This window comes from Pristiophorus japonicus, chromosome 3, assembly GCF_044704955.1.
Source record: "Pristiophorus japonicus isolate sPriJap1 chromosome 3, sPriJap1.hap1, whole genome shotgun sequence".
Taxonomy (NCBI): Eukaryota; Metazoa; Chordata; class Chondrichthyes; family Pristiophoridae; genus Pristiophorus; species Pristiophorus japonicus.
Window position 1 is genome coordinate 77,932,889 of NC_091979.1, and position 13,601 is coordinate 77,946,489.

Here is a 13,601-nt window from a genome sequence, read left to right on the forward strand (position 1 = left end):
ACTAATAATACTGCTTTCTCGTCTTTCTTGCTAGCATTTATACCCAGGACCCTTTTGGTCCATATCTCAGAGACTCCCCTTGGTCTTCATTTTATCCCACTGGCCAGTTTTTCCTAAACATCCTGGGGTCCCATCCCCCTTTAAGTTGTATTCCTTTTTGTTCAGGCAATACACCTTTCCCTTGGTCATTTTTATAGACCCCTTTAGATTGTACTCCTTCTCGTTCAGGCAATACACCTATCCCCAACTGGTTTTTATCCTTCCATGGTTCGCTATAACTTTGTTCTTCAGATTACCCCCTTCTAATTCTTTATACAGATTACTTCCTTCCCCGTCAATGCTACAGCTGCAGGTGGTACAAAAACATACTCACTGCCATTGCTAGCTGTCACATCATCCAGGTCGGAGGGTCTGTACCCTGCTCGCAGTGCCAATTGTTGGGGTAAAATAGCAACCACAGATTCACTCAGACGAAAACTTTGGTTCACCGGTTTTATTATTCGAACATGCTCAGGAAATGTTCCAATGAACACTGCAAAGTACAACGTACAAGAGTTCTACAAGCATAGTTATATGATTTTTTTGTTTAGTGCGACCCTCCTACAAAACCACCAATTGGCCTACGGCTCAGACTGACTCGGAGTGGTTCTCCCCCACCTGTCCATCTCCCATGGTGTTACCCTTCTGGAATGTGTTCAACTTTGCCTCAGTTTCTCATGATGTGTTGATTGACCTTGCTTCCCAGGGTATGGTATCTTTCTAGGATGTTGATTCTCCACTGCCCTTGTGTTTCAGTACTGAGTGTATGTCTTCACCTTCTATTTTCTGTGCTAAGTGTCAATGTAGTGATGGCTACTACAGATGGTTCATTAACCATCAGGCATTGCTGCCTCCTTCTTCTTAACCCAATGTAACTGAGTGTATAAGTGTGCTTCACATACACAAGCGAGATTTACATAATCGGCCAATATTACAATCCATACCGTAAGACAGAGGAACTCCCGATTCCTCAGAACCTCCTAATTCCCTTATGCTTCTTACTCAAGTGTACTTTTCTCCCCCTTACACTTTCCTTTATTAGTCGAGGCATAGAATACAAGAGCAGGGAAGCTATGCTAGAACTGTATACAATACAAATTAGGCCAGAGCTTGAGTACTGAGTGTAGTTCTGGTCACCACATTACAGGAAGGATGTGATTGCACTAGAAAGGGTGCAGAGGAGATTTACGAGGATGTTACCAGGACTGGAAAACTTTAGCAATGAGGAAAGATTGGATAGACTGAGGTTGTTTTCCTTGGAACAGAGGAAGCTGATTGGAGATTTAATTGAGGTGTATAAAATTATGAGGGTTTGGATAGAGTGGATAGGAAAGACCTATTTCCCTTAGCAGAGGGGGCATAAATTTAAAGTAGTTGGTGGAAGGATTAAAGAGGAGATGAGGAAACATTTCTTCACCCAGAGGGTGGTGGGAGTCTGGAACTCACTGCCTGAAAGGGTGGTAGAGGCAGAAATTCTCTTCATATTTAAAAGATACTTGAATGTGTACATAAAGGGCCATAACCTACAGGGCTATGAACCGAGTGCCAGTATTAGGCTAGGTAATTCTTTTTCAACTGACGCAGACACGATGGGCTGAATGTGTTGTAAATTTCTATGATTCTATACTGGGGTTATTGCATAACTTTTAGAACTGAAAACCAATATGAAGTATTTATTTAGTTACATGGCAGCACTGGGAAACGTCCTAGGGTGTGGGTGAAGTGGAGGACGATGTGGGTGTACAGGGAGGGAATGCTGGTTGTGACAGTGGTGTTCTGTTGGATTTGGAATGTGGCAGTACTGGGATGGCACTGGCTGTGTGTGGGAGCACTGAATATTGAGGGGGAACCATGAAGACAGGAACAGTAGGTCAGCTGCTGTAGGGTGCCACTGACAACATTTTAGTGAGAGGCGTTTTGTTAGGGGGTGGATGGGGTGGGTATGGTATGGGTGCTCAGTATGGAGGGATGGGACCAGCAAAAGGTGGCAGAAAGAACCAAGTATGGGAAAGGTTTGGGTGTTAGAGCAGTGAAAGGCAGCAGGGGAAGCTGGAAGGAGGGAAAGGTGCTGGTGCTTGGAATCAGAACAGTACAGAGGGTCCTTGAGCATGAAACACAAGAAGTTAGTATGCAGGTACAGCAAGTAATCAGGAAGACAAATGGAATGTTGGCCTTTTTGCAAGGGGGATAGAGTATAAAAGCAGAGAAGTCTTGCTACAACTGTACAGGGTATTGGTGAGGCCACACCTAGAGTACTGCGTACAGTTTTGGTCTCCATATTTAAGGAAGGATATACTTGCATTGGAGGCTGTTCAGAGAAGGTTCACTAGGTTGATTCCAGAGATGAGGGGTTTGACTTACGAAGATAGGTTGAGTAGGTTGGAGTTCAGAAGAATGAGAGGTGATCTTATCAAAACATATAAGATAATGAGCGGGCTTGACAAGGTGGATGCAGAGAGGATATTTCCACTCATAGGAGAAACTAAAACTAGGGGACATAGGGCTAGATTTTACACTTGGGCATTATTTACGGCGTAGGCGGGAAAAATGGGTTTTCAGATCGACGCCTTCTCGCCCATTCTCAAAGCATCTAGTCTCCATTTTTGAAATTGGGTGTTACCATGAGCGATATGAAATGGGCGGTAGCGTTAAATCTCTCTGACCTTCAGCCGTGAAGTGTTGCCATCCTTAGCAACGGCATGGCAATGCTCGATTCCCGCGATTCAGGAGGTCAAGGGTCATCATGACTTGCACAGAAGAAGAGACAGAGAGAGAGGAAGCTGAGAGGGACTGAAAGCGTGTGTGGGTGTGGTGTGGCTGCTTTGGAAGGAGGAAGAGAGAGTTTAGAGCTTAAGAGCAAATAAGGAAACAAAAATTAGCTGTTAGCAGCCAGGTATTTTCCCGAATTTGGTACCTATAATGGAGGGAGAGGAGGAGGTGTCACAGCACACTGTGGAGACTGACACTGGCGAGAGCAGTGAGCTGGGAGAGGAGCACATTGGAGGGCACAAAAGAGCAATGAGGTTCTCGGATGAGGCAAATGCCTCCCTCCTGCAGAGGTCGAGTTACGCTGGGGTGATTTGACACAGGGAGGGCGTGGGAAGCCCACCCCAAAGGCCTACCAGAAGATATGGGCCAAGATAGCAGAGGTGGTCTCGTCGGCGACCAACGAGGTGCAAACAATGGAATGACCTTGTGGGATCCGCAAGAATAAGTATTACATTTATTTACATGTACTTATGTATTTATATAATTTGATTTGTAACAGTCATGAGTGACTATCATCAGATGTGAGTCTTTCACTTTTACCGGGAAAGTTGTACTCAAAGCCTGCAGTCACGGTGCACGTCTTTGGGTAAAGAATGATAATTATCATAATAATCATGATTACATCTGTCGGTTATGTGTTATCTGTGACAGCACCTAGCAATGATATCATGCAATGATCTCATGCCATGTCGTCCTGTCACTTTTACAGAAGAAGCTATCAACGATGAGGTCCGTGCAGAGGCGACCAGGTGGGGGGCCACCAATTGTCAGCGACATCAGTGACATGGAGGAGCAGGTACTCACACTTGTGGGGAAGCACCCCCGGACAGCCACGCAAGCATCTGCAGACCCTGAATTGAAGCAACGTGAGTAAAGTTTACACCATTGCGTGATGCAAAGTCAATAGATGCCACACCCACTCATATCCGAACAATCATACATGATAGATGATTTCTAAAATTGTCCTAGAAATAATGCTGGCCTAATGACAATCATTGCAATGGTCATGACATGTGATGTCTGTGATGATCTTGATAGGAGTGGTGCTTTTGTCGTGCATATGCTGTGTGTAGCGCTGGAATCACCTTGTAACCCGAGCACCCCCTTCTCCTCTAATAACCTAATTTGTGTTTTGCAGCTCAGCCAGCAGCATGGCCCGAGGCAAGACCACAGAGGTCAAAAGGTGGGGGCCCGGGGCCGGACTCGTCGGATGATCCTACATCTGCTGAGAAGCTCCGATTCTCACCTGTCAATGCGCTGGGTCTGTTGTCTACGATTGAGAGCACCGAATTCGAGGAACCTGCATCGCCACGCTCCAGAAGCCATTCAACCCTAAGGCCATCTAGTGCTCCTCCGGTCATTCCCACCTTCACTCTGGAGGTACTGGCCCCAAGCACCTTGCCACAGGGCACCTCATTTGTCCCCAGGATTGCGCCATCCCCGCGGAGGTTTCGTGGACGCGGCAGGTCTGGTCCACGAGCGCGACATGAGAGCGGAGAGATGGTACAATTGTCCAGGAGGATGTACAGATTGGTGACCAGCTCCTCGAAGCATTGAGGGGCATATCCTGACAGTTGGCCACCATGACTGAGTACGTTCCGGGGATGGCGGAGGCCCTGGCGGCGACAGCCAGGAACACTGCTGGCACAGGCCTCCCAGTGGTCCCAGAGCACGGCACTCCTCCCCTAGGTTCCGCACCACCACTGCAAACGGCAGATAAGAGGCAGGACCAAGATCCTGCTTCTGGATCAAACAATGTTCCCGCCTTGGCACCCCCTCTCCCATACCCATGCAACCACTGCCTCTGCCTTCATTCCCCCGCCCCGGCCCCCCCAATGAGGCACCGCCTGAGGAGCTCTTCGTCCAGGCGATGTGGAGCGAGATGGGGAAGGGGTAGAGGTGGGGAGAAGGAGAGGGGGGAATGAAATTGAGGTGCATGTCCGCAGGTGATGGCTGTGTTATATCTCCATCTGGGTGTATGCAATTTGTTGTAATGTATGGGGGGAGGGGACTACCCTCCTGCTTTGCACTTGTATTTTGTGTTGCTGGACATGTTGAACATTTGATTGATGTCAGTGGTGGAAAAAGTGGGGTGTGGGCGGGGGTTGGGTGTTTTTGCCCATGATACTTATGATTTCAGACTAATGTTGGTATAAAAATGTTTTTGTTGAACATAACCTTGTTGCACATTGTCTCAGATAGCTGGACTGTTACATACTGGTGATTCCTGAACATGAAAGGGTTAAATAAAACTTAACTTCAATCAATGTAAATTTTAACTGGCACCAAGGTTATGGGCACCATTGATGTCTGACCTGCATACACACAGCAGTGTGCCAGTGTTGTCACTCACAATAACATTTTTTCAGGCAAATTGTTCAGATATCAGCTCCTCACGTTAGAGTCTTGCAGCTACGTAGCCACCATGGGCCCTTTCCTGCAGTCTGGAGGGGGTGGTGGGCATGGTTGCATAGCTAGCCTGATTGTCTGGCCCTAGGTCAGTGTCCAGCCCCTCGTCGTCCTCTTCCTCTCTCTCCTGAAGAAGGTGCAAAATTCACAAGAAACCCCCCCTGTGTTTGGGCTCATTCAAAAGGAAATTTAATTTGTGACTATCTACCGAAAAGTTTGGAACTCTAAAGTATTTATGAAAGAAACTACAAACTTGAATATAATTTTGGATTTTAAAAGATAAACTCAAAGCTGTGGACGGGCCTAAGGAACTAGCAGGAGACAGTATGATTAAGTGAGGCTACCTGGGTGTGAGGACTAAGTTAACCTGTCTGGAGGAATGAGTATTCGAGAATCCTTCCCCCACAAGAAACATTTACCTCACAAAATCACCCAGAGATAGCTACCCATCAACATGGGTCTGGAAAACCATTTCAGCATATACATCACAAAGAGGCCCAATCCAGCCTGTATGCGAAAGACTAAGCACAAAAGGACATTGCAAATACCAAACTAATATTTCCATCAGAAAACAGTTTTCGAACATCAACTCACCCAAAACATATCAACTTTTAACGAGCCCGCCAAAATATTACAAAGAAGAGCCAAGCCCGCTAAAATTATACAAAGGATTTTGAACAGATTTGGCGCCAAAATTAGAAACACTGAAATCGTATAATTGGCTCCATGTCCCAAGAGAAGGTATGCCATACTACACCGGGTGCTATACTGCGAGTATGCCATCAAGACAAGGAGAGAAACCAACGCGACAGTTGTAAACTAACTTCTCCAGCCTCAAAGTCCTGAAGTCCTGAAGGAAGGAAGAACATCACCATCGCGGCAGCGACCGACCACAGTCAACGGTGTATCAATGGAAAAACCACCACGATCGACCAAACTCGAACAAAACTCTAACGGGAAAAAAAACGAAGAATCGAAAAGTTTCTACTCTACAATCTAATCCTGACCTACCAACGGGTAAAATATTACCTAAAAGATTGTAGAAACCTATTTCTAACGAAGAAAACCAGGTACTTACCCCATAGATCCAAAACGCACCTTACCGCAACAGCGGACTCAACCCAACTGAAGATTGCGCAGCAAGAAGTCATCTCCGACATTCGGGGTACGGCAAGAAGACCCTACCGCATCCAGCAAACCCCGAAACCTTGATCTACCGTTTACTGTCAAAAGGATTGGTAAGCATAGTCCCTGCCTGCCCTGGAGTCCAACCTAGCTAGAATTAGGTATTGGGAGGTGGAAGGTATAATTTTACTGTAGCCCCTTTTGAATGTGTCGTGTATGGTTCTTTATTAGAGTGATTATAAGTTTGACTTTGTATTTTCCTTGTATTGTCCTTTATTAGAGTGATTGTAAGTTTGGCCTTGTATTTTCTTACGAGAGTAATAAGCTTGTATTACCTTGATTGTAATAAAATCAAGGTTCTTTTGCATCAAACCAGTGTCCTTTGCACTTTTGTCACACCCCCCAAATAAATCCAGAGTCTAGAACCCAAGAGAGTGGGAGCGATTCGAACCGCTCAAGTAGGTCAGAAGGGAACCTGACTCCCTCATAGAGACCACCCCTTTACACTCCTGAGGTGGAGCATCAGTCTCTTCTGGCAATTCTTGTCCCCTCCTGATAGCCAGGTTGTGCAGCATGGAGCACACAACCACAAATTTAGATACTTGCTCCGGGTTGTATTGCAGTTTCCCTCCTGAGTGGTCCGACATCTGAAGTGCTGCTTAAGCACAGTCTTTGTTTTCTGGACCACGTTGCCGATGTTTCTGTGGCTCTTGTTGTATTGCTTCTTGGCCTCGGTGTGGGTCTCATAGAAACATAGAAACATAGAAAATAGGTGCAGGAGTAGGCCATTCAGCCCTTCTAGCCTGCACCGCCATTCAATGAGTTCATGGCTGAACATGCAACTTCAGTACCCCATTCCTGCTTTCTCACCATACCCCTTGATCTCCCTAGTAGTAAGGACTTCATCTAACTCCTTTTTGAATATATTTAGTGAATTGGCCTCAACAACTTTCTGTGGTAGAGAATTCTACAGGTTCACCACTCTCTGGGTGAAGAAGTTTCTCCTCATCTCGGTCCTAAATGGCTTACCCCTTATCCTTAGACTGTGACCCCTGATTCTGGACTTCCCCAACATTGGGAACATTCTTCCTGCATCTAACCTGTCTAAACCCGTCAGAATTTTAAACGTTTCATTGAGGTCCCCTCTCATTCTTCTGAACTCCAGTGAATACAAGCCCAGTTGATCCAATCTTTCTTGATAGGTCAGTCCCGCCATCCCGGGAATCAGTCTGGTGAATCTTCGCTGCACTCCATCAATAGCAAGAATGTCCTTCCTCAAGTTAGGAGACCAAAACTGTACACAATAATCCAGGTGTGGCCTCACCAAGGCCCTGTACAACTGTAGCAACACCTCCCTGCCCCTGTACTCAAATCCCCTCGCTATGAAGGCCAACATGCCATTTGCTTTCTTAACCGCCTGCTGTACCTGCATGCCAACCTTCAATGACTGATGTACCATGACACCCAGGTCTCATTGCACCTCCCCTTTTCCTAATCTGTCACCATTCAGATAATAGTCTGTCTCTCTGTTTTTAACACCAAAGTGGATAATCTCACATTTATCCACATTATATTTCATCTGCCATGCATTTGCCCACTTACCAAGTCGCTCTGCAGCCTCATAGCATCCTCCTCGCAGCTCACACTGCCACCTAACTTAGTGTCATCCGCAAATTTGGAGATACTACATTTAATCCCCTCGTCTAAATCGTTAATGTACAGTGTAAACAGCTGGGGCCCCAGCACAGAACCTTGCGGTACCCCACTAGTCACTGCCTGCCATTCTGAAAAGTACCCATTTACTCCTACTCTTTGCTTCCTGTCTGACAACCAGTTCTCAATCCATGTCAGCACACTACCCCCAATCCCATGTGCTTTAACTTTGCACATTAACCTCTTGTGTGGAACCTTGTCGAAAGCCTTCTGAAAGTCCAAATATACCACATCAACTGGTTCTCCCTTGTCCACTCTACTGGAAACATCCTCAAAAAATTCCAGAAGATTTGTCAAGCATGATTTCCCTTTCACAAATCCATGCTGACTTGATCCTATCATGTCACCTCTTTTCAAATGCGCTGCTATGATATCCTTAATAATTGATTCCATCATTTTACCCACTACTGAGGTCAGGCTGACCGGTCCATAATTCCCTGTTTTCTCTCTCCCTCCTTTTTTAAAAAGTGGGGTTACATTGGCTACCCTCCACTCGAAAGGAACTGATCCAGAGTCAATGAAATGTTGGAAAATGACTGTCAATGCATCCGCTATTTCCAAGGCCACCTCCTCAAGTACTCTGGGATGCAGTCCATCAGGCCCTGGGGATTTATCAGCCTTCAATCCCATCAATTTCCCCAACCCAATTTCCCGACTAATAAGGATTTCCCTCAGTTCTTCCTTCTTACTGACCCTCTGACCCCTTTTATATCCGGAAGGTAGTTTGTGTCCACCTTCGTGAATACCGAACCAAAGTACTTGTTCAATTGGTCTGCCATTTCTTTGTTCCCCGTTATGACTTCCCCTGATTCTGACTGCAGGGGACCTAAGTTTGTCTTTACTAACCTTTTTCTCTTTACATATCTATAGAAACGTTTGCAATCCGTCTTAATGTTCCCTGCAAGCTTCTTCTCATACTCCATTTTCCCTGCCCTAATCAAACCCTTTGTTCTCTTCTGCTGAGTTCTAAATTTCTCCCAGTCTCCGGGTTCGCTGCTATTTCTGACCAATTTGTCTGCCACTTCCTTGGCTTTAATACTATCCCTGATTTCCCTAGATAGCCACGGTTGAGCCACCTTCCCTTTTTTATTTTTACGCCAGACAGGAATGTACAATTGTTGTAGTTCATCCATGCGGTCTCTAAATGTCTGCCATTGCCCATTCACAGTCAACCCCTTAAGTATCATTCGCCAATCTATCCTAGCCAATTCACGCCTCATACCTTCAAAGTTACCCTTCTTTAAGTTCTGGACCATGGTCTCTGAATTAACTGTTTCATTCTCCATCCTAACGCAGAATTCCACCATATTATGGTCACTCTTCCCCAAGGGTCCTCGCACAATGAGATTGCTAATTAATCCTCTCTCATTACACAACACCCAGTCTAAGTTGGTCTCCCCCCTAGTTGGTTCCTCGACATATTGGTCTAGAAAACCATCCCTTATGCACTCCAGGAAATCCTCCTCCACCGTATTGCTTCCAGTTTGGTTAGCCCAATCTATGTGCATATTAAAGTCACCCATGATAACTGCTGCACCTTTATTGCATGCACCCCTAATTTCCTGTTTGATGCCCTCCCCAACATCACTACTACAATTTGGAGGTCTGTACACAACTCCCACTAACGTTTTTTGCCCTTTGGTGTTCTGCAGCTCTACCCATATAGATTCCACATCATGCAAGCTAATGTCCTTCCTAACTATTGCATTAATCTCCTCTTTAACCAGCAATGCTACCCCACCTCCTTTTCCTTTTATTCTATCCTTCCTGAATGTTGAACACCCCTGGATGTTGAGTTCCCAGCCCTGATCATCCTGGAGTCACGTCTCTGTAATCCCAATCACATCATATTTGTTAACATCTATTTGCACAGTTAATTTATCCACCTTATTACGGATACTCCTTGCATTAAGACACAAAGCCTTCAGGCTTGTTTTTTTAACACCCTTTGTCCTTTTAGAATTTTGCTGTACAGTGGCCCTTTTTGTTCTTTGCCTTGGGTTTCTCTGCCCTCCACTTTTCCTCATCTCCTTTCTTTCTTTTGCTTTTGCCTCCTTTTTGTTTCCCTCTGTCTCCCTGCATTGGTTCCCATCCCCCTGCCATATTAGTTTAACTCCTCCCCAACAGCACTAGCAAACATTCCCCCTCGGACATTGGTTCCAGTCCTGCCCAGGTGTAGACCGTCCGGTTTGTACTGGTCCCACCTCCCACAGAACCGGTTCCAATGCCCCAGGAATTTGAATCCCTCCCTGCTGCACCAGTGCTCAAGCCACGTATTCATCTGCGCTATCCTGCGATTCCTACTCTGACTAGCACGTGGCACTGGTAGCAATCCCGAGATTACTACTTTTGAGGTCCTACTTTTTAATTTAGCTCCTAGCTCCTTAAATTCGTTTCGTAGGACCTCATCCCTTTTTTTTTACCTATGTCGTTGGTAACAATGTGCACCACGACAACTGGCTGTTCTCCCTCCCTTTTTAGAATGTCCTGCACCCGCTCCGAGACATCCTTGACCCTTGCACCAGGGAGGCAACATACCATCCTGGAGTCTCGGTTGCGGCCGCAGAAACGCCTATCTATTCCCCTTACAATTGAATCCCCTATCACTATCGCTCTCCCGCTCTTTTACCTGCCCTCCTGTGCAACAGAGCCAGCCACCTCAACAGTACTCAAAGAAGTGTATCTGTTTTGCAGGGGGATGACCACAGGGGACCCCTGCACTATCTTCCTTGGAGTGCTCTTCCTGCTGGTCTTCCATTCCCTAGCTGGCTGTGGACCCTTCTCTTGCGGTAAGACCAACTCGCTACACGTGCTACTCACGTCATTCTCAGCATTGTGGATGCTCCAGAGTGAATCCACCCTCAGCTCCAATTCCGCAACGTGGTCTGTCAGGAGCTGGAGGCGGATACACTTCCCGCAGATGTAGTCGTCAGGGACACCGGAAGTGTTCCTGAGTTCCCACATGGTACAGGAGGAGCATATCACGTGACCGAGCTCTCCTGCCATGATTTAACCCTTAGATACACTTAAATTGGCAACAACAATGTTAAAAGTTACTGACTGACATAAAAAAGAAAGAAAAAGTAAAGCTACTCACCAATCACCAGCCAATCACTTACCCCCTTGGCTGTGACATCACCTTTTGATTTCTTTCTACTTTTTTGCTTTCTCTCCCAGCTGGAGCTGCACAAGCTCGCCTCTCTCGACGCTCCCTGGACTGCCCGACTGCTGAGCCTTTATAGGCCGCTGCCTCTTGCCGACTCCCGCCTCTCTCGACGCTCCCTGGACTGCCCGACTGCTGAGCCTTTATAGGCCGCTGCCTCTCGTCGACTCCCGCCTCTCTCGACGCTCCCCGGACTGCCCGACTGCAGAGCCTTTATAGGCCGCTGCCTCTTGCCGACTCCCGCCTCTCTCGATGCATACAGACGGGTCATCAGCCAGGTGGCTCGGCCACATCGGTTATCACCAAGCATCCAGCATTGTCCTTGTGGCTGACTCTTAAACATGTCAGAGACAGCACTCTCACGCACGATGTGAGCCACATCGAAGCTGCCCGGACATTTGGCATTCACTGCCATTATGCTGTGGTTGTGGTCGACAACTAGTTGGACCTTTAGGGAGTGAAATCCTTTTCTGTTACGAAAAAGCTCTGGGTTCTGAGAAGGTGCCCGCATGGCGATGTGAGTACACTGTATTGCTCCCTGCACCCTGGGACCTTAGCAATGTGGTAGAATGCTCCAGTCCTGTTAGTCTGAGCCTCCATGGTCATGGGAAAGCTGATAGTCCATCCTTCATGCATACAGGGCCTCCGTGACCTGTCTAATGCAGCGATGGGTGGCATGGTGAGACAGAGGGGAAATCTCGACTGCGGAGGCCCGAAAGGAACCGGATGCGTAGAAAGGCAGTGCCGCAGTGACATTGGCCTCGACCGACACTGATGTCCTGATGACAAGCTGCATATGTGGCCTAATGAGCTCTGTAAGGGGTTCTCGGGGAGTGTTGATGTGCCTTGGGTGTCTCTCTCTGGGCTTCTGCCCTCACAGCTTATGCCTGGCCTGTGCGGTACCCTGAGTGCTGCAAGAGCACCCCTGGAGAGACTGTGTCCACAGCTTATGAAGGGGGTTTTGAGACTCGTGCGTCCCCACAGCTTATACCTAGCCTGTGAGGCACCTGTGAGTGTCAAACACCCCTAACCCCTTCTTCCCTAGCCTGTGACACACAGTTGAGCATTTTCGAGGTGCTCCTAGCTTCCCTTACACTATTCTGACATAAGACTCACGATCAGGAGATGTAATACAATAGAACTGAGACAAGATGATTCCAAGAGGAACTTAGGCTTCCAATTTATTTCAAAATGTGTATCTCAACAAACAGCAATACACCAACAAAACAATCCCCCTAAATCCCACTAAACGGACACAACAAAAATTTTTACACAAGTTTAGCAGTACAATGCCCAACCTCCCACCTTTCCTGGCCTAACTGAGTTGGGAGTTCTGGGGACCAGAGGTTATACTCACTACTGTGGCTTTTGCAGTCTGGTGGTTTGTTTCTTCTATCTTCGGTGTCTTCGGACACTGGCTTTCCTTCAGTGTCGAGAGGCTTTCTGGTTGTTGGATCACGAGAGCAGAGAACACACACTGGGTCAGAAACCCCTTTTTATAGCCAGATATCCAGTCCGCCTCTCGTGCTAAAATCGATCCTTCCCATTGGTGGGCTTTGTGATTTTGAAAAATGCAGCAGTTTTAGATTATTGCGGGTTTTTTTCCACTGATGTTAACCTACTCAAGGTTTGAGTAGGTGTTGATTGCGTTGGCCTCCTGTAGCCATTGTGTAGGCCTTTGGTTTGTTTTGGGTTCCCTAGTTTTCTGAAGGTCAGCATAATTTCCTTCCATAGTGTAAACATGGGGAAGACAATAGCCCGATAATGGCGATGAGTCAGTCCCACAGTTTTCGAGCAAGTGCTCTCCCATTGGCTTGAAAGCCCCATGCTTCGGGCTGACTCTGTCCCACCATTGGCCCTCCGGTGTCCTCCCCCGTCCAATCACTGCTCTGCCAAGGTCAAACCGTCTCGGTTTCAATTCACATTGCAGCACAGACAGATCCCACAGCTCTTTTCCTTCTGGGTAAAATGAGGGGGTTTTCATCCTCCCCTACAGCTCATATATTTCATTGATCACCACCTTGTGGAAGCACAGTTTCCGAAGACAGGTGTGCTTGAACACGTCGCGGTAAGATCTCTTTTCCCTGTACGTGCGGGGGTGTGTATGGTCTGCCCCTCCTCATTCTTGCATATCTTAAATTGGGCACATAATGATGTGCATCACACATTGAGCCATCTGCACTCTGCAGCATCTGCATATTAACCGATGCAGGCTGAGAAATGGCTGGCCCCATTGCAATGAAAGTATAATAGCGATTGATCAGAAACTATAATTTCCTCACAAAAATACACCTACAGTAAACCCTCCAATAGTCCAGAGTCTGAAAATATGTCTGTTGAGATGGTCACTTCACCTGAGAAGAACTCCAGAGTCAATCCAAAC